General features: G+C 43.0%; 1 protein-coding gene across 1 annotated transcript in view; it reads left to right on the forward strand.

The window, feature by feature from the left end:
• Positions 1–18,419, forward strand: part of LOC124550675 (serine protease ami-like) — a 115,426-nt gene that overhangs the window by 70,022 nt on the left and 26,985 nt on the right. The gene's annotated exons all lie outside the window — the stretch shown is intronic.

Here is an 18,419-nt window from a genome sequence, read left to right on the forward strand (position 1 = left end):
GGGATGACAGTCAATTGATGGTAATTAACACACCATTTCTATACAATGCCTATCTTTGAGCTGAAGGTAGAACAGGTAACGCGAGTCGAGTCGCTTTTAGTTTTGAAAAGCCAACTCCGCAACGGCATAGCGAAGTCACACTGTGGGAGTTACGCCAGCAACCACTTAAAGGGGTGGGAGGAAGGAGGACAGCGACCCCGAGCCAGATGATTCAAGCTGGAGACCCACCTGTAGCGAGGAATCTGCTCAAGGGCAAACAAGAAGCTTCTGAAAACTGCGTTTCGAAATTCCAACGGGATACGAACAAAGGAGTGATGCAATTTCGTCCAGCGAGTGCAACACATGGACAGGTTAATCTACTTTAGGCATCTGGAATGGGCACAAAACGTCCTATTGGCGGAAACTCACTAGGAAGGAGAAAACTACTGAAGTTTCGACGCAGTTTGATAGAAGGGACGTTGCAGTTGGTAGAGGGTCTTTCTACAAAATAAGAGGAACGCTCCTATTCGTCGATAAAAGCCATGGCGTGAAAAAGGAACCCAAGTGGAGGAAGGCAGTTCTGCCATGAGTAGGACAAGAGAGAAATTTTGTGGGGGACTCTTCTTTGAACTGGCCTCAAGTGCAGAATGGAGCGCTTAACGCTCTGTACCAAGCAGAGAGGAAATTGGTGTGGACACTGCCTTCACAGCAGCTGCACTCCAGCTAAAATTAGCTGTAGCAACTTTTAGCTCCAACTGTGGAGAAACGAACCAGCCAAATTAGTTTATTGTTCTTGCGAGAACTGAGAGGGCACTATAATATGCACGCTGCTCCAACCATGTGTGTGTATATCGCCAGATAATAAGACCAGGGCTGAGTACATGTTTTCTTGCATAACGGGAAACATAGGGAAAGTTTCTGCTGGAAAGTTCAGCAAAGGCCAGATTAGTTTTGTAGGAATTCCAGTGGGAGATAGTGGCCTTGCAGACAGCAGCACGTCGCAGCTTAAGGTAAATACCGCACGCAGAGGCGTAAACTTTGTTGGTTCACCAGCTTGCGTCTATTGTAAACTCGAGCGACCTTGGGTAACCTTGCACTCAAATTTGTCACTTGACTAACCATCCACCGTAGACTTGATTGTCATCTTAAATAGTACCGAACTTTGAACCGGAATTGGACAATTGCCGGCCGGTGTGGCCTTGCGGTTCTAGGCGCTTCAGTTTGGAACCGCGTAACCGCTACGGTCGCAGGTTCGAATCCTACCTCGGGCATGGATGTGTGTGATGTCCTTAGGTTAGTTAGATTTAAGTAGTTCTAAGTTCTAGGGGACTGATGACCACAGGTGTTGAGTCCCATAGTGCTCAGAGCCATTTGAACCATTTGAACCATTCGGACGATTTTCGTAGTACTGACCAACAGCATAACGTATGTGTAGGAGCAGTTTTGTAAAGAAACGTTCAATAAAACTTTCATATTATTGTGCTTAGGATTAATGTAAAGAAACTTCCATTTAAACTTTCATAATATTGTGCTAAGATTAATGTTCTTTCAGAGAGTTAATATTTAACATTGCTGTGTATACACTTATTTCACTTTTTGATGTTGGTAAGATGCGTTATCCATTGCGCTGTTTTTATGTTGGCGAGTTGAAAACTGTGTGAAAAGCTGTAATTAGGTGAGAAATATTGCGACATTAAACTTGTCATTTCACTTCACACAGTTGTTCTCAATTCAAGAATAAGCAAAAAACGAACCTCACCCTTACATGTTTAATATCGGTAATTTTTCGTGAATTCAAATGGAAATCCTTGGAAAAAAGATGACATTCTTTTCGCGAAACACTACTGGCAAAATTTTGACTACTGGCATGAAGTTGACTGCAGAACGATCGTATTTTCACCAACGTACATTTCATGTAAAGACCAGGAAGACAAGATAAGAGAAATTTGGGCTGGAACGGGAGGGGTATTGGCAGTCTTTCCTGCTTTGCACCATTTGCGAGAGGAAAAGAGAAGACAATGGCAGTGATATAAGTTACCCACTGCCATACACCACAGGTGGCTTGCGGAATATGTATGTAGACGTAGATGTAGAAATTCTAGTAGCAGCCGTGCTTACACGTTGAATTATAAGAATCCTGGTCCCCCTGCTATGCAAACAAATGAACAATGAAATGCACACTACACCCTTGCGTTACTGGCGTGTGGATAAAGATTTTTATGTATAGGTTTAGGAGGCGAGTAGCTGCCATCACCCTTCACTGATCATAGATGGCCTTAAGACCTAAGTACATAGAGCGCACTGTATAAACGGTAAAGATAATTTGCAAGAAGAGCTCACCCACCTCAAGAGCATTTTTGAAGCGAATGAATTTTCTCCGCAACGAATTCGTAGAGCATTCGATGTAAAACCTAGAATGCAGGTATGTGATGGGGAAGAAGATAGAAATTCCTTCAGATCAAGTGCGTTTTTTCCCTGTGTGAGTGCTCTTTCCTCGAAAATAGGCCGTATTCTCGATGAACACTCTGTTAAGGTGAGCTCCCGGTCTCCCAGTAAGATTGCAACTTTACTCGGCTCTGTAATGGACGATTTACTGCTTCCTAAGGCGATTCCTTGCGGAAATTGTGAGAGGTCATCCATAGGTCAATCAACACGCACCGTTCGTGGGAGATGTGGGGAACATCGAAGATACACACGCTTATCACAGCCAGACAAGTCAGCTGTGGCCGAACATTATATTGATACTACAATGATGTAAAGATTGTAATATCCACCTCTTCGTTTTGGTATCTAAGTTCAAGGAAGCTATAGAGATTAGATTAGCTAATAATTTCATAAATAGAGACAATGGTTTTAATTTGAACAAAGCATGGAATCTGGCTCTTGGAATAATTAAACTGCAGAGAAGTCGTCGTGGTGTCATCGCCACCGAACATTCATCGTTGTTGTTGTTGTGGTCTTCAGCCCTGAGACTGGTTTGATGCATCTCCCCATGCTACTCTATCCTGTGCAAGCTGCTTCATCTCCCAGTACCTACTGCAACCTACATCCTTCTGAATATGCTTAGTATATTCATCTCTTGGTCTCCAACTACGATTTTACCCTCCACGCTGCCCTCCAATACTAAATTGGTGATCCCTTGATGCCTCAGAGTATTTCCTACCAACCGATCCCTTCTTCTAGTCAAATTGTGACACAAACTTCTCTTCTCCCCAATCCTATTCAGTACTTCCTCATTAGTTATGTGATCTACCCATCTAATCTTCAGCATTCTTCTGTAGCACCACATTTCGAAAGCTTCGATTCTCTTCTTGTCTAAACTATTTATCGTCCATGTTTCACTTCCATACATGGCTACACTCCATACAAATACTTTCAGAAACGACTTCCTGACACTTAAATCTACACTCGATGTTAACAAATTTCTCTTCTTCAAAAACGCTTTCCTTGCCATTGACAGTCTACATTTTATATCCTCTCTACTTCGACCATCATCAGTTATTTTCCTCCCCAAATAGCAAAACTCCTTTACTACTTTAAGTGTCTCATTTCCTAATCTAATATCCTCGACATCACCCGACTTAATTCGACTACATTCCATTATCCTCGTTTTGCTTTTGTTGATGTTCATCTTATATCCTCCTTTCAAGACACTATCCATTCCGTTCAACTGCTCTTCCAAGTCCATAGCTGTCTCTGACAGAATTACAATGTCATCGGCGAACCTTAAAGCTTTTATTTCGTCTCTATGGATTTTAATACCTACTCCGAATTTTTCGTTTGTTTCCTTTATTGCTTGCTCAATATACAGGTTGAATAACATCAGGCCAGCCGAGGTGGCCGAGCGGTTCTGGTCACTATAGTCTGGAACCGCACGACCGCTACGGTCGCAGGTTCGAATGGATGTGTATGATTTCCTTAGGTTAGTTAGGTTTAAGTAGTTCTAAGTCCTAGGGGACTGATGACCTCAGAAGTTAAGTCCCATAGTGCTCAGAGCCATTTGAGCCATTTTTGAATAACATCAGGGAGAGGCTACAATCCTGCCTCACTCCCTTCCCAGCCACTGCTTCTCTTTTGTTGTGTACATAGTTCCGCGTAGTCAGCGCGTACACAACTTTCACACTAGAGCGCGCCCCGCTAAGCACAACAGTGCAGGCGCAGCGCTCGTCTGTCTCCGCACTACGAGATGACGCTGCCTTAGAGACGGACCAAATTCTGCTTCAGCCGATCCACATATTAGTATGTAACGCAGCCAATGAGGTTGCTGCTAACATAGAACCTTTTCTCCTCGCGGATCACACTCGCGCAGTGATACCTGAACGCGCGAGGTATTATAACGAGTGTACAGACCTCCGATTAGTCAGTCGGCATTAGTCTGTATTTATCTGCACCTGTCTGTACCAGTCTGCATTAGTCTGTACCAGTCTATAGTCAAGTTTCAGTCTGCGCCTCATAAGATTACCATATTCCTGTACATAGCCATGAAGATAAATGTATAGACACTTTGTCAAGTATCAGAAACATGTGAGAATAAGATTAACGTACCAAGACCAAAGGAACTTCAGATTGTCAATTGTAAACAGCATCCAGAATCAAGTTACATAATGTCTATGCTTTTTATTATTTTAATAAATGTGTGTGAAAATTAATCAAGTTCTGTTTAACGTTGGTCACCGTCAATCTGCTACTCTAAGCGTGGAAGGGGCATTTCTATCGTCTGACCTAATGGCAGAAGATAAACACGCCACGATAAGACCACGAGACATATTGCTGACACTCGCCTACTTCGTTAGACCGACAAGTCAAATAATCCGATGGTGTGTGTACCGAAGGTCTTACAGTACGCACACCGCACCTTTCATGTCCCTCGACTCTGATAACTGCCATCTGGTTTCTATACAAATTGTCAATAGCCTTTCGCTCCCAGTATTTTACCCCTGTGACCTTCAGAATTTGAAAGAGAGTATTCCAGTCAACATTGTCAAAAGCTTTCTCTAAGTCTACAAATTCTAGAAACGTAGGTTTGCCTTTTCTTAACCTAGCTTTTAAGATAAGTCGTCAGGTCAGTATTGCCTCACGTGTTCCAGCATTTCTACGGAACCCAAACTGATCTTCCCCGAGGTCGGCTTCTACCAATTTTTCCATTCGTCTGTAAAGAATTCGCGTTAGTATTGTAAGTAGGCTGTTTATGTTTTCTCTATGTAAGTAGGCTGTTTATGTTTTCTCTATGTAAGTAGGCTGTTTATGTTTTCTTATTGGCAACGTTACGTAGCGCTCAATATGAAAATCACTGGCTGTGCTGTGTGCAGTCTGTGGCTGCTTTGCATTGTTGTAATTCTCGCCATTGTAGTGTTAGCCAGCTGGCTGTGAACAGCGCGTAGCGTTGCGCAGTTGGAGGTGAGCCGCCAGCAGTGGTGGATGTGGGGAGAGAGACGGCGGAGTTTTGTAATTTGTCATGAACTGCTATATTTATATATGATGATATTAAGGTAAATACATTGTTTGTTCTCTATTAATATCTTTCATTTGCTAACTATCCCTATCAGTAGTTAGTGCCTTCCGTAGTTAGAATCTTTTATTTAGCTGGCAGTAGTGGCGCTAGCTGTATTGCAGTAGCTTGAGCAGCGAAGATTTTTGTGAGGTAAGTGATTTGTGAAAGGTATAGTTTAATGTTAGTCAGGGCCATTCTTTTGTAGGGAATTTTGAAAGTCAGATTGCGTTGCGCTAAAAATATTGTGTGTCAGTTTAAGCACAGTCAAATTGTTCAAAGGGGAAGTTTCATATGTCGACCCTTAGCCGAGGATACCTCACTGGAATCTTCTGATTTTTTTTTCTTGTAGTTTGTGTATTTAGTGTAGCTTTTGTTTATTGCTAGCGCGTAATTGTAGAGAGAATCTCCTTTGTAGTTGCAGTCTTTCATTGTTGTACTGTAAAACAGTTGTGGCATGCATGTAGATTTGCACCAAGTATTTCGCAGCTGCGCTTGTAATTAACTAGATATTATTTTCAGTGCTATGTTAATGTGTTCTCTTATTTTTGCTATTCAAATTGTGCTTTTCTGTGTTATCGTGTGAAATATTGTGACAATAATGGCGTGTGAAAAACGTAACACTCGGCTCCAAAGTAAAATGAGAAATGACAATGAAGACGAAAGCAGTGTGTTGGCCCCACCATGTAATGAATTAACTAATATTCAAAGTAGTAATTTGGTAACTGTGCATAGGGAAATGGAGCGGGCGTCAAACAATGGCGTAGGCAGTCAAACAGGTAGTGAACAGGGAAGCATTATCGATCGATCGGTCGGCAACAGCTCGCCTCAGGAATCCGAAATGATAGGACACAATTTTGCAAATACTGTAGATTCAGGTTTTGCGTCCTCACCGTTTTCTCAAATAAGTCAAGACACATTTTCAGCTTGTCAAAATGTGAATGTTGCCGGTGCAAATGCGCTGCCGAAAAGAGTAGAGGAACAGATTCCAGACACTAATGCATTGTTATTACAACTAATGCAACAAATGGAACAAAATCAGAGACAAACACAGCAAAAGCTGCAAAAGTTAGACACAATGGAACAAAATCAGAGACAAACACAGCAAAAGCTTCAGAAGTTAGACACAATGGAACACAATCTTCGGAAGTTAGACACCACACTTGAACAAACACGTGAAGATTTAACTACTGAGTTACATAACATTGAATCGAAATGTCAAAAAGTCTGTAATGACGTAAAAACACAAATTTGTGAGCATTTCCAACCTATTTTTTCGCGTCATGAGAATGCATTACAGAATCACGAAGCAGCCATAAAAGAGCTGCAAACCATTGTTCATGAAAATCATGAGACCTTGTGGGCTAAAATTGACTCAGTTGCATCTACCGATTCGGTTACGCAACTGGCAAAAACTCACGAAAACTTAAAGAACACAGTAGATTCGATTTCAACACAAATGGACACTCTGAAACTTGGTTCAGAAAAACACACTGAGGAAATGTGTTCACTATCGAAGAAAGTAGCCGAACTTTCGGATCAGGTCACTAACTTATCTACAAAGGTAGATGATGATCTGAATGACACAAGACCCGTAGCCTTCACTGACACAGAAGAGTATGAACAAATAAGAAAATTCAAACAAAATCAGAATCAAATTAATACGCAATACAAAAGAGAAATGCGGGAAGTACAAGATCAGCTGACACAGGTAATACAAGAATTACGTATTTCAGAGGACACTCGCGCCCCAATAAGGGAAGAGGGACATAGAAATACGGAACAGCCGCAAAATAATAACACAGGGCATTTCGGTAATTATGAAAGAAATTGGCAAGGTACACCGAATTTTGAGATGGAACCGCCGACACGACGTAACAATGACCGATATGCTACTCGCCGACACGATGATTTTGACTATAAGCTGTTCATTACTACACGTAAATTCAAAACGTTTAAGAATTCTGCCAACGACATTCATCCACAAGCGTGGCTCCATCAATTCTCTCATTGTTTTCCTCCCAACTGGTCATTGGAGCACAGGTTAGAATTTATGTGTGGCTACTTAGAGAATGAACCAGCTGTAGGAATGCGATCGGTCATTCACGATTGCCACAGTGAAGGAGAATTTTACCATGCCTTCCTCTCAGCATATTGGTCTCAAGCCACACAAGACCGCGTAAAACATAGCATCATAATGATGAAACACTTCGAACAATCTGAATTTTCCAGTCTTGTGAAATATTTTGAAGACATGTTGCACAAGAATCAATACCTGTCAAACCCATACAGCCCCTCAGAACTTATCCGCATTTGCTTAATCAAACTGCCTGAACATTTACGACATATTATTTTAGCAGGACGTTGCAAAGACGACATTGAAGCTTTTCAGGGACTGTTACAAGAATTGGAAATTGACACTGACAATCGCAGAATGCGGAAACAGGAACACAAAAATTACAGGTCACATCCGTCACAATTCCTCGATAATAACTGGACGCGCAGAGTTACGATTCAGGGAGAAATTCTCCACCACATGACCGACAAACAAGAAACTATGTAAACTACCGACATAACGACAGACCTGAATTCCATCAGAACTGGCGAGCTTTAAACAGAGCTGAGCCCTCTCGGCAAGGTGAATTTGTAGAAGCTAGGTCTCCTAATCCCAATAACGACGCGCGCCAACAAAGGGACAGACAATGACTCGCACCGCAGGCAGCCGCGTGCGGCCGCTGGCTCAGAGAAAAATAACATAGACGCTAACCTTGAGAAAAGATTTAGCATTCCTTACCGACGTGTAAAACATGACAATTGCTTTGCAGTTGAAAGTCTGCGTACTAGGAAGAGTAAAGGTTTACACCACATTTCTCATGTAAAACCATTTATTGACAGATAATCTGCCTTTTAACTTTGTCTTTGCCATAAAACGTTTCACTTCACGTTACTAGTATGCTTTAGAAACTGTTACCATGCAACAATGTTTGAAGTTAAATATCCAATCAAGAACCAAGAGAACTTATTTAAACAGAAATGACGAATGCATTGTTATAGTAAACAGACGTCACAGTGTTATTGTGTGTGTACATTCTTGCTTGTTTGTTGCACGATTACGTAACGACTATAAGGCTCACATACTTAGAACATTTACCAGTACTGCTAATGAGATTTTAATGCAACATTTTGGTTTATTTGAAAATACATTCTGAATTTAAAGTGCTTTCTGAGAGATACCAGATGACACAGAGGTTAGTTTATGTGACAGCTACACGATTTTTATCACGACGCTACTAATGAGTGACAATTTACAATGTTGCTTTTGCAGTGTATCTATTTTATATCTGCACAGTTTTCTGAATTCTTCTAGGAAGAAAAACATGTTTTATTAGTAACTTTTGTGGTATAGCAACAATGAGACAGCCTTTTTCGTGGCACAACATTACGTTACAGTACAGTACTTTCTTCATCACGGCAATAAGCGTAATAACTAAGACATTTATACGCAAAGCATTTCACTTTTGTGTATTATGAGGTAAGTACATTGACTTATGCAGAACTTAGCTTTCGGAGGACGATAACTACGACACTTCCACACAGATTATGTTGCAACAAGACGCACATTTAGCGCTACAGTACACGTATTTGAGTGGTTAATTTTGTACTTAAAACATTTATTTTGAAAGATTTTTGAATTACAAAGAAAGTTTTCCGTGATACATTTCATTCCATTGCTGTAATCTGTAACACCTGAGGGTATAATTACATTAATCCTCAGGGGGTACACGCTTGCTTTGTGTACCATGTGTTTGGCAAGCACAAGGAGCCCTAGCTAATATGGTATTTGCTTATACAACTTTACACATCGGTACCATATTTCTCTAACACAGAATTACACAGCTATCTGATTATTTGACAGAGAAACAAACATTCTTTTTACTATGTCAGTGACACATGTTTACGCAATTACACCGTTGGATAACTTGACACTTACAAAATTGTATGTTGTTTGTACTTTGTGAACTGTTCATATATTTTCGGAACCATTGTGATACTATGAGAGCTTTGAATGATGTATTTGGTGTGAGATCATGATTTTTAAAGTACGTTTGAGGTAGATGACACTATTGAAATGAGCAGAGAATTTTTTTAGGTTTTGAAATTAGTGGAGGAAGCTACGACGATTTTGAGATTTGACTGAGGTGTTATGATGTTATTTTTACGACGACGATGTGTATTATGCTGCTGAGGTATGTTTACGATTAATAGGCTGAGGCTATATGAGTTATTTGATTATGCTTCATATTTATAATGACGAAATATTGACGAGTGTCGATGGATATGTATATGTGTAATAAGGTAAGGAGTAATGAATAGTGGGTAGGGACTCTTGACTTGTGAAACAGGATGTTGGAAACCAAGAATCGTACTTTAGAATTATGAAATGTGTGAATCATGTGTGAATGTATCACAATGCCACTGAAAATTTTTTTGGACACTGTTATATTCATAGGATTTTGTTTCTACACATTTGCAAAGTAAATTCTCGACCTGTGAAATTTTGTATATATGACTGTCACTGTAGTGGAAACTGCTGTCGTAAATATTTCCGTACGAAAGTTAAGTGACCACCTGCACATAATGCGTCGTGGGCACCCAGGTGTGTCAGACGCCTGGAGAACAAGCCATTAGTATGAGTGCCTCGTCAGAAGCACAGGTAAAAAAAAAAAAAAGAAAGGGAAGGCCATTGTCCGCGCTACTGACATCTCCTTGTTGAAAGCATACTGTGGAGCTCGTAATTTATGATATTTACTGAAATGCCTAATGAAACGATGAGAAACATTTCACAGCTATTGCCTTGCTAGTTAAGAAAAATGCCATATGGCTTGCTTTATGTATTTATTTACACATTTTGTTTAATATCAAGTTTCTAGCTGCACTGCAGCATTGGTTAAAATAAAATTTTATAGATGTACTAATATAAATATTTTCTGTCTACAGATCGAGTATATAATAATTTTTTTCAAAAAAATGAGGGAGCACAAAGCGACAGTTACCTTCACAGGAACTGCATTCATAATTTTCTTTTCAAGTACTTGGTAATTTCTTTTGTAGAATAAATTGTGATGCATCACTCTAATGTTAAGATGTGACATAGGTATTAGACATGGCCATTTGAGTGTAATATTTTTTCTGCTTGCGCTATGTCATGTTTAGGTATAAGTTGCTGCTGTTTGCCAGGCATAGTGTTATTGAATTTGACTTTTGCTAATTTATACTGTAGCTTGCTTTGCAATTTTCCATTTTTTTCATTGCTGTTTATAATAATTGTTTTACATGCTGCTGCATTGCCTCGTCCCTTAGTTTAGCATCTGAGCTCAGTAGATTTAAGTTAGCTTAAGAGGGGGTAGACTATATGAGAAACTGACTATGGAGAATAGGTAAAGAATGCATTGCGAAGTTATATAAAAAGGATTTGGGCCCAAATGAGTATTGTACAATCAGAAATAATTATTTTGAAAGAAATATGAACAGTATACAGAAAGCATGCTTGGATAAGATTTTTTTTGGTGGAAGCAAAGGTTGAAATAAGACGAAAGATCTATAGAATGAAGTTTTGGGATGGACTGCAGTACCAAATGTTACACTGAAAACGAACCCTGTCCTTTCCTTTTGTGTTATCCCAGTATGTGTTTGTGTACCCTTGTGTATTTGTTTTCTTCCTGTCTCTGTGTAGTTTCATAGAATTTTTTTCTCTTTTAATATTAAGCTACATTCACTATGATATTCTGTTCTGTTCAATGCTCATGTGTAAAGTTGATTTTTCAAAAGTTATTCTGATCTTTTATGTATTTACTTATGTCATAATTCCTGTAACACTGATGTATATGTTTATTTCTATTCTTTTGTAAAGCCCCTATTACTACAAACGTTATCTGTAGTATTATGTTTTTAATGATGTGTTTTGTACCTATGTTATTGTATTCTTATGTTATAAAAATTGTAATTGTCACCAGTTCATGATATTATTAACTTGTTAGTTACATTTCACTGCACACGTTTCTGTTGGTCATAGTATATGGACAATATGTGAGAAGTAGGGACTGATAGTGTTTGCATGTGTGTTAATGATTCAGCAAGGGACTGGATAACAGCATTGCTGGTTCTAAGGACAATTTCAAAAACTTTGTGAGTGCACAAGTGGTGGTTTATGGTTTTGCTATATTATCCGCAAGACTCTTCAACGGTGATTGTGCACCTGCACAGTCACAACAGATGGCTGCTGGCTATCTCTCCAAGGACTACAGTGGGTCTGCATCTTTGATGACCGACCAGTACCATTATCTCTACAAGGACTACAGTGGGTCTGCACCTCTGGTGGCCCACCAATACCGTAATCTCTACCAGGACTACAGTGGGTCTGCTCTGTGATGACCTAACTACCAATATTCTTCAAAACGTCGACTGACTCTGCTGTGGGTTTACTCTGTTGTGGCCCATTACCTGTCAGCATGTCAAGAGTCAACACTGTCTTTCCGTTGGAAGGACAACACTACTTCTTCAAGACTGAATGGAAATCCACCACTTCTGTGTGCATTTTTTTTTACTAATGAGACTTTGTGAAAAAAAAACTGTAATTACTATTGTGATGAACAATCTGGACTGTCTTTATGGACTGTGAGAAAATTTTAGCTTTTGACCAACATTGTATCAATAAGTGTGTGCATTTGATTTCTTTGTTATTGTAATTATGAAAAATTTTATCAAATCATTATTGGCCACTGCCCAAAAAAAAATTTGTAAAATTTTTGTGGGGAGCATGGGGGCTATGTAAGTAGGCTGTTTATGTTTTCTCTATGTAAGTAGGCTGTTTATGTTTTCTCTATGTAAGTAGGCTGTTTATGTTTTCTTATTGGCAACGTTACGTAGCGCTCAATATGAAAATCACTGGCTGTGCTGTGTGCAGTCTGTGGCTGCTTTGCATTGTTGTAATTCTCGCCATTGTAGTGTTAGCCAGCTGGCTGTGAACAGCGCGTAGCGTTGCGCAGTTGGAGGTGAGCCGCCAGCAGTGGTGGATGTGGGGAGAGAGATGGCGGAGTTTTGTAATTTGTCATGAACTGCTATATTTATATATGATGATATTAAGGTAAATACATTGTTTGTTCTCTATTAATATCTTTCATTTGCTAACTATCCCTATCAGTAGTTAGTGCCTTCCGTAGTTAGAATCTTTTATTTAGCTGGCAGTAGTGGCGCTAGCTGTATTGCAGTAGCTTGAGCAGCGAAGATTTTTGTGAGGTAAGTGATTTGTGAAAGGTATAGTTTAATGTTAGTCAGGGCCATTCTTTTGTAGGGAATTTTGAAAGTCAGATTGCGTTGCGCTAAAAATATTGTGTGTCAGTTTAAGCACAGTCAAATTGTTCAAAGGGGAAGTTTCAGTATTTTGCAGCCGTGACTTATTAACACTTTCAACACTGCCCCCTTTACACCCGGCACTTGGCTGTGAACTGGCATATTTAATGAATGTTTGAAATTAGATTGCAAAGAACAGGAAAACGATAGGAATATGGTTCTTGCATCATTTAAAAGGAAAAAGTAGGAGCTTTACATGATAGTGAGTTCATTTTACAATATAAAATACAAATTGGTGTTATAATTTAAAAAAAAGAAAACTAAAATATCGTGGATAAAAAAGTTTTACATGATCTCTCTCTTGAGTAATGCCATTATTACTGTATCTAAATTTTAAAAAAATATCACTTGACTGTCTAACTGCCGGTATCTGTAAACTAGAGTATTTTAATAGTTCAGATGTAGTTAGCTTTCGTGTGAAAATCCTGGAAACACTGTGGGACGCAAAGGCCAACGCCACAGTCCTTGCACCACCATCTACTTCCTTCCTGACGCGCTTACCCATCTCTTTCTTCCCCCTGTCTGAACATACTTTGCAATACCTAGTAGTATTCACCTTGTTTGCAGTGGGTGGGACCTTCTCTGGAAAGTGCCTTGCAAATGTCCTCTCACTTGTGCCCCCCAGGGGCTCAGCATTCATTTGCTGAGTACAGGCTTGGCGACCCCGGGGTCCTGAGCTGGGGACTGGTCAGCGCCGCCAGTCTCCTGTCACCGTAAACCCCTGACATGCTTCAGCGACCACCGCATGGCGCGGCGGTGGAACGTTGTGTGCTGCGGGGAATGGTAATCTTGGCTTGACCGCCTGGATTGCGAGGAAGGTAAACCTCTATAAAAAACCCTCAATCTTACGGTGTGCTGCGCGCCTATAAGATGCTTGGCTGTTGGGGTGGAACAGTCGCAAGCGGGCAACCTCTGGGGCACCTGCCGCGCCCCAGTTGTATAAGGCTTACCTAGGCAGACGGGGCTCTGTCTAGGTGGACTTCTAGTTCCCTAGCTGCTCGTGGGACCGAGATGGAACCCTCGAACTTTTATTCTTCTCCTGCCAGCGGAAAGGGTGGACCTCTGGTGGGTTCTAACACCCAATCCAACAAGAGGGCTCGCGTAGCCAGTCCTCCTGATTCAGGTAGTAGTAACAGAACGCATGCTGCTTCGCAGAATGTGTTTTTCATAATTAAAAGAAAAGATGGGAGTTTTGAAAAAGTTTCACCATTTTATATACAGAAGGGCTTAGAAGGTATTGCTGGCACATTAAAATCTGTAAAGCGCTTGCGAAATGGCACCTTGTTGGTTGAAACATCTAGCTTCCAGCAAGTCCAGAACCTTCAGAAGGCACAATTTCTTGGCGAGTTTGCGATAGAGACTGAATTTCACAACACCTTGAACTACAGCAAGGGTGTTGTGACTTGCAGAGATCTCGTTGACATTCCCCAAGACGAACTGAAGGCTGAATGGTCCCGGGAAGGAATTGTCGACGTGCAACACATTATGAAACGGGTGGATGGTGCTCTCATAAAGACTGACTCATTTATCCTTACATTTAACAGCACCAAATTGCCAGAGCATGTGAAGGCAGGTTTCCTACGTCTCAGTGTACGGCCTTATTACCCCAACCCCATGCGGTGTTTTAAATGCCAACACTTTGGATACACTACTCTCGGCTGTAGAGGGGAAGCCACTTGCGGGAATTGTGGTAAAGCCGCCCATGAGGGAGTTGGTTGCTCCTCTCCTCCCAAGTGTGTCAACTGCTCTGGGGATCACCCTGTGTGGAGTAGGGAATGCAGAGTTTTCCTTGAGGAACAGAAGATCCAGGAACTAAAAACTACAAAACGCATCCCGTATGGTGAGGCGAAGAAAATCTACAAGTCCATGCAGCCGCCCACGTTCGCTGCTTCCTTTTCTTCCGTTCTCAAACAACCAGTCTTGAAAACCGATGCCGCTACACAAACGGAGGTTGCTACTGTCAGCACTAGCACCTGCGCTTGTCAATGTACGTGTGCTGCTGCCGTTCCTGTGAAGCCTGCTGCTCCCCCCCCGGCCTTCTGACCAGGCCGTGGTAGCTGACATCATGGAACTTCCTGCCCCTTCCCGGGTCCAGCTTGTGCACCGCCCAGCACTGCTACACCCCCTACTGCTTCTGAGGTTTTGGCTCCAATGCCACCTCAGGCCAGAACATCGAAGCCAAAGACAAAGGTGAAGACTCGCCCACTAAAGGAGACTGCAGTTATACAGTCTCCTGATGTGGATGTCATTCTCTCTGACGTCTCTCTCGACTCCTCTTCTGCGGCGATGGAGGTTGATGTCAGACTGGGGCAATCATCTCGCCCCAAAACTGAGCCTCCACCTGTTGTGGGCTCTCCTCCCCAACAGAAAGTGAGAATGAAGGTACTCCCACCCTGATAGATGGCTCCCATTATACAGTGGAACATGAATGGATTCCGGGCACATGTGGAGGAACTGAACCTCCTAGCATGGCAACGCCCCCTGTGCTTGTGTTTACAGGAAACGCATTTAAAACCATCTGATGCTCCTGTACTAAGGGGCATACGTCATATCGCAAAGATGACCTGACTGGAGAAAGGGCCAAAGGCGGAGTCGCTGTGTTTGTCAGTAATGATCACCACTCCTCTGCCCTCCCCCTGGATACTGACCTGCAAGCAGTTGCAGTTGAAACTTATTCACCTCGGAGGCTTACCATTTGCTCCCTTTATTTACCCTTCCTGGATGCAATGACCATAGACGCTCTCACAGATCTTATCGACCAACTCCCCCGCCCATTTCTTCTCCTGGGAGACTTCAATGCCCATCATATCCTGTGGGGCTCTACTTCTCTTTGCGCTCGAGGTCGAATTTTGGAGAGCCTTCTAATATCTCAAGTGTTGTGCATCCTCAACACAGGTACTCCGACTCATTTCTCTACTGCTACAGGGTCATTCTCAGCCATTGACCTATCTTTCTGCTCTCCAACCCTCACCGACTCTGTTCACTGGGAGGTCATTGACGACCTTCATTCCAGCGGTCACTTCCCTATCCGCATTCTTCTCCTGGATGGTGTATTGCTGGAGCCGCGGCCACCATCGTGGATGATTGGCAGGGGTAACTGGCCACTGTTCACTCGGTTGGCTGTCTTTGACCGCCACAATAACGTACCGGAATGGGTGGATCACATCACGCTTGTGGTCCATCATGCTGCTGACCTGTCCATACCACAGTCTTCTGGCACTCCTAAGCGGCGCCTTGTGCCTTGGTGGACAGAAGAGTGCCGTTCAGCCATCCGGGACAGGCGTGCGGCTCTTCGCCGATTTAAATGCCGCCCAACAGCGGTCAATCTTACCGCCTTTCGAATCGCGAGAGCCAGGGCACGGCGTGTCATTAAAGAGAGCAAGAAAAGGTCATGGCAGGAGTTCCTGGACTCCATCAACCGTTCCACTTGTTCCACAAGAGTATGGGAAGCCATCCGGAGGATTTCCGGTAAACATAGCCGTTTACCAATAGCAGCGGTCCTGAACCAGGGATGCCTCCAAACGACACCCAGAGCCATTGCTCAGACGCTGGCAGAGCATTTTGCACAAAGTACTGCCACTGCAAATCAGGATCCAGCGTTTCGTCGCTACCGTGCGGCTGTCGAAAGAGCGACCTTGGACTTTCGGTCGAACAGTTCTGAGGCCTACAATTTCCCTCTCTCGATGTGGGAACTTGAATCGGCACTTACTGAGACTTCTGACACTGCACCAGGTTACGACCGCATCCGGTACTCCATGCTTAGACATCTGCCAGCGGCGTCAAAGGAAATCCTCCTCGAATGTTTTAATCTCATATGGCAGACAGGAGTGTTCCCCACCTCGTGGAGGGAGGCAATTCTCATCCCCCTCCTCAAACCAGGAAAGGACCGCACATGTCCCGGTAGTTATCGTAGTATCGCCTTGACAAGCTGTGTTGGAAAGACCCTGGAACGAATGTTTAACTGGCGTCTGGTCTGGCTGTTAGAGACCAGACAGCTCCTTAGCCGCTTTCAGTGTGGATTCCGAAAATTTCGGTCCACGGTCGACAACCTGACCCTCCTAGAGGCGGCTATTCAGCAGGCTTTTCTCCGTCAGTATCACTGTATCGGTATCTTCTTTGATATCAGTAAGGCATATGATACTACTTGGAGACACTGTATTCTTGCACAAATGCATCAATCGTGGCCGCCTCCCCATTTTCATTCGGTCTTTCCTGTCTCGGCGTTTTTTTCGGACCCGAGTTGGTAACACACTGTCTGATCGCTTTGAGCAAGAGAACGGTGTCCCCCAGGGCAGTGTTTTAAGCGTTACCCTCTTTGCCATAGCCATCAACAGTGTAACGTCTACAGTGAGGAGTCCAGTACAGTGCTCCTTATTTGTGGACGACTTTGCTGTTTTCTGTTCCTCCTCCAGTGTTGCAACCGTGAGCCGTCAGTTGCAGCTAACAGTGCGGCGGTTAGAGGAGTGGGCTGCAAAGACGGGTTTTCGGTTTTCTGCCGAAAAGCGTGTTTGTGTTCATTTTAATCGTTCTCGTCATCTTTTTACTTTGCCTGCCTTGCATATGGGGGATACTGTACTACATTTTAGAGACACAGTGCGGTTTCTGGGCCTAATTTTTGACTCCAGGTTGTCATGGCTGCCACACCTACGTGACTTGAAAGCCAGAACGCTGAAGGCACTGAACATCCTCAAGTGCCTCAGCCACAGGTCTTGGGGCGCGGACAGGGCGCGTCTCCTACAGTTTTATGGAGCTTCTGTGCGCTCACGGCTGGACTATGGGTGCACAGTATATGGGTCAGCGGGGCCATCTTATTTGCGGATCCTTGACGCTGTTCACCATGCTGGGATCCGACTGGCCACGGGTGCTTATCGGACCAGTCCCGTACCCAGCCTCTGTGCTGAGTCTGGCGAACCGCCACTTACCATCCGGCGCCAGCTCCTGCTGGTGCGCCAGGCTTGTAAGTTTCTTGCAGCTCCCAGATCGCCTGCTCACCATCTTGTTGCCCATCCACCTCTGGACCGCCTTTTTTCCCGCCGTCCCCGGGCTACGTTGCCGTTTGGGATCCGTGTGCAACGTGTACTAGAGTCCCTCGGTGTGGTGTCTGTACAACCCCAAATCCAAGGTTTTAACCGCCTGCCACCCTGGTTACTGAAGAGGCCCGGAGTGTTTTTAGATTTATTGCAGTACAAGAGAGATTGCACTCCTGCCACCGTTTTTAATGCAGCATTTTCTGCCATTTTATCTGAGCACCACGACTATGTAGCTGTTTTTACGGATGGATCGAAACAAGGGGATTCTGTTGGTTGCTCAGTTGTTTTTTCATATCGTGTCCTCAAGGTCCGACTGCCTCAGACTTTTACTGTCTTTGATGCAGAATTGTTTGCGATCTTGCGGGCACTGGAGCACATGAGACATTCTTCCTCTCCTAAATTTCTTGTCTGTTCCGATTCACTCAGTGTCCTTCACTCATTGCAACGTTTGTATCCGGCAGACAAAATTGTCCAGACCATCCAGGATGCCCTCCTCCGACTACAGCGACTGG

Source organism: Schistocerca americana, chromosome 9, assembly GCF_021461395.2.
Source record: "Schistocerca americana isolate TAMUIC-IGC-003095 chromosome 9, iqSchAmer2.1, whole genome shotgun sequence".
Classification (NCBI taxonomy): Eukaryota; Metazoa; Arthropoda; class Insecta; order Orthoptera; family Acrididae; genus Schistocerca; species Schistocerca americana.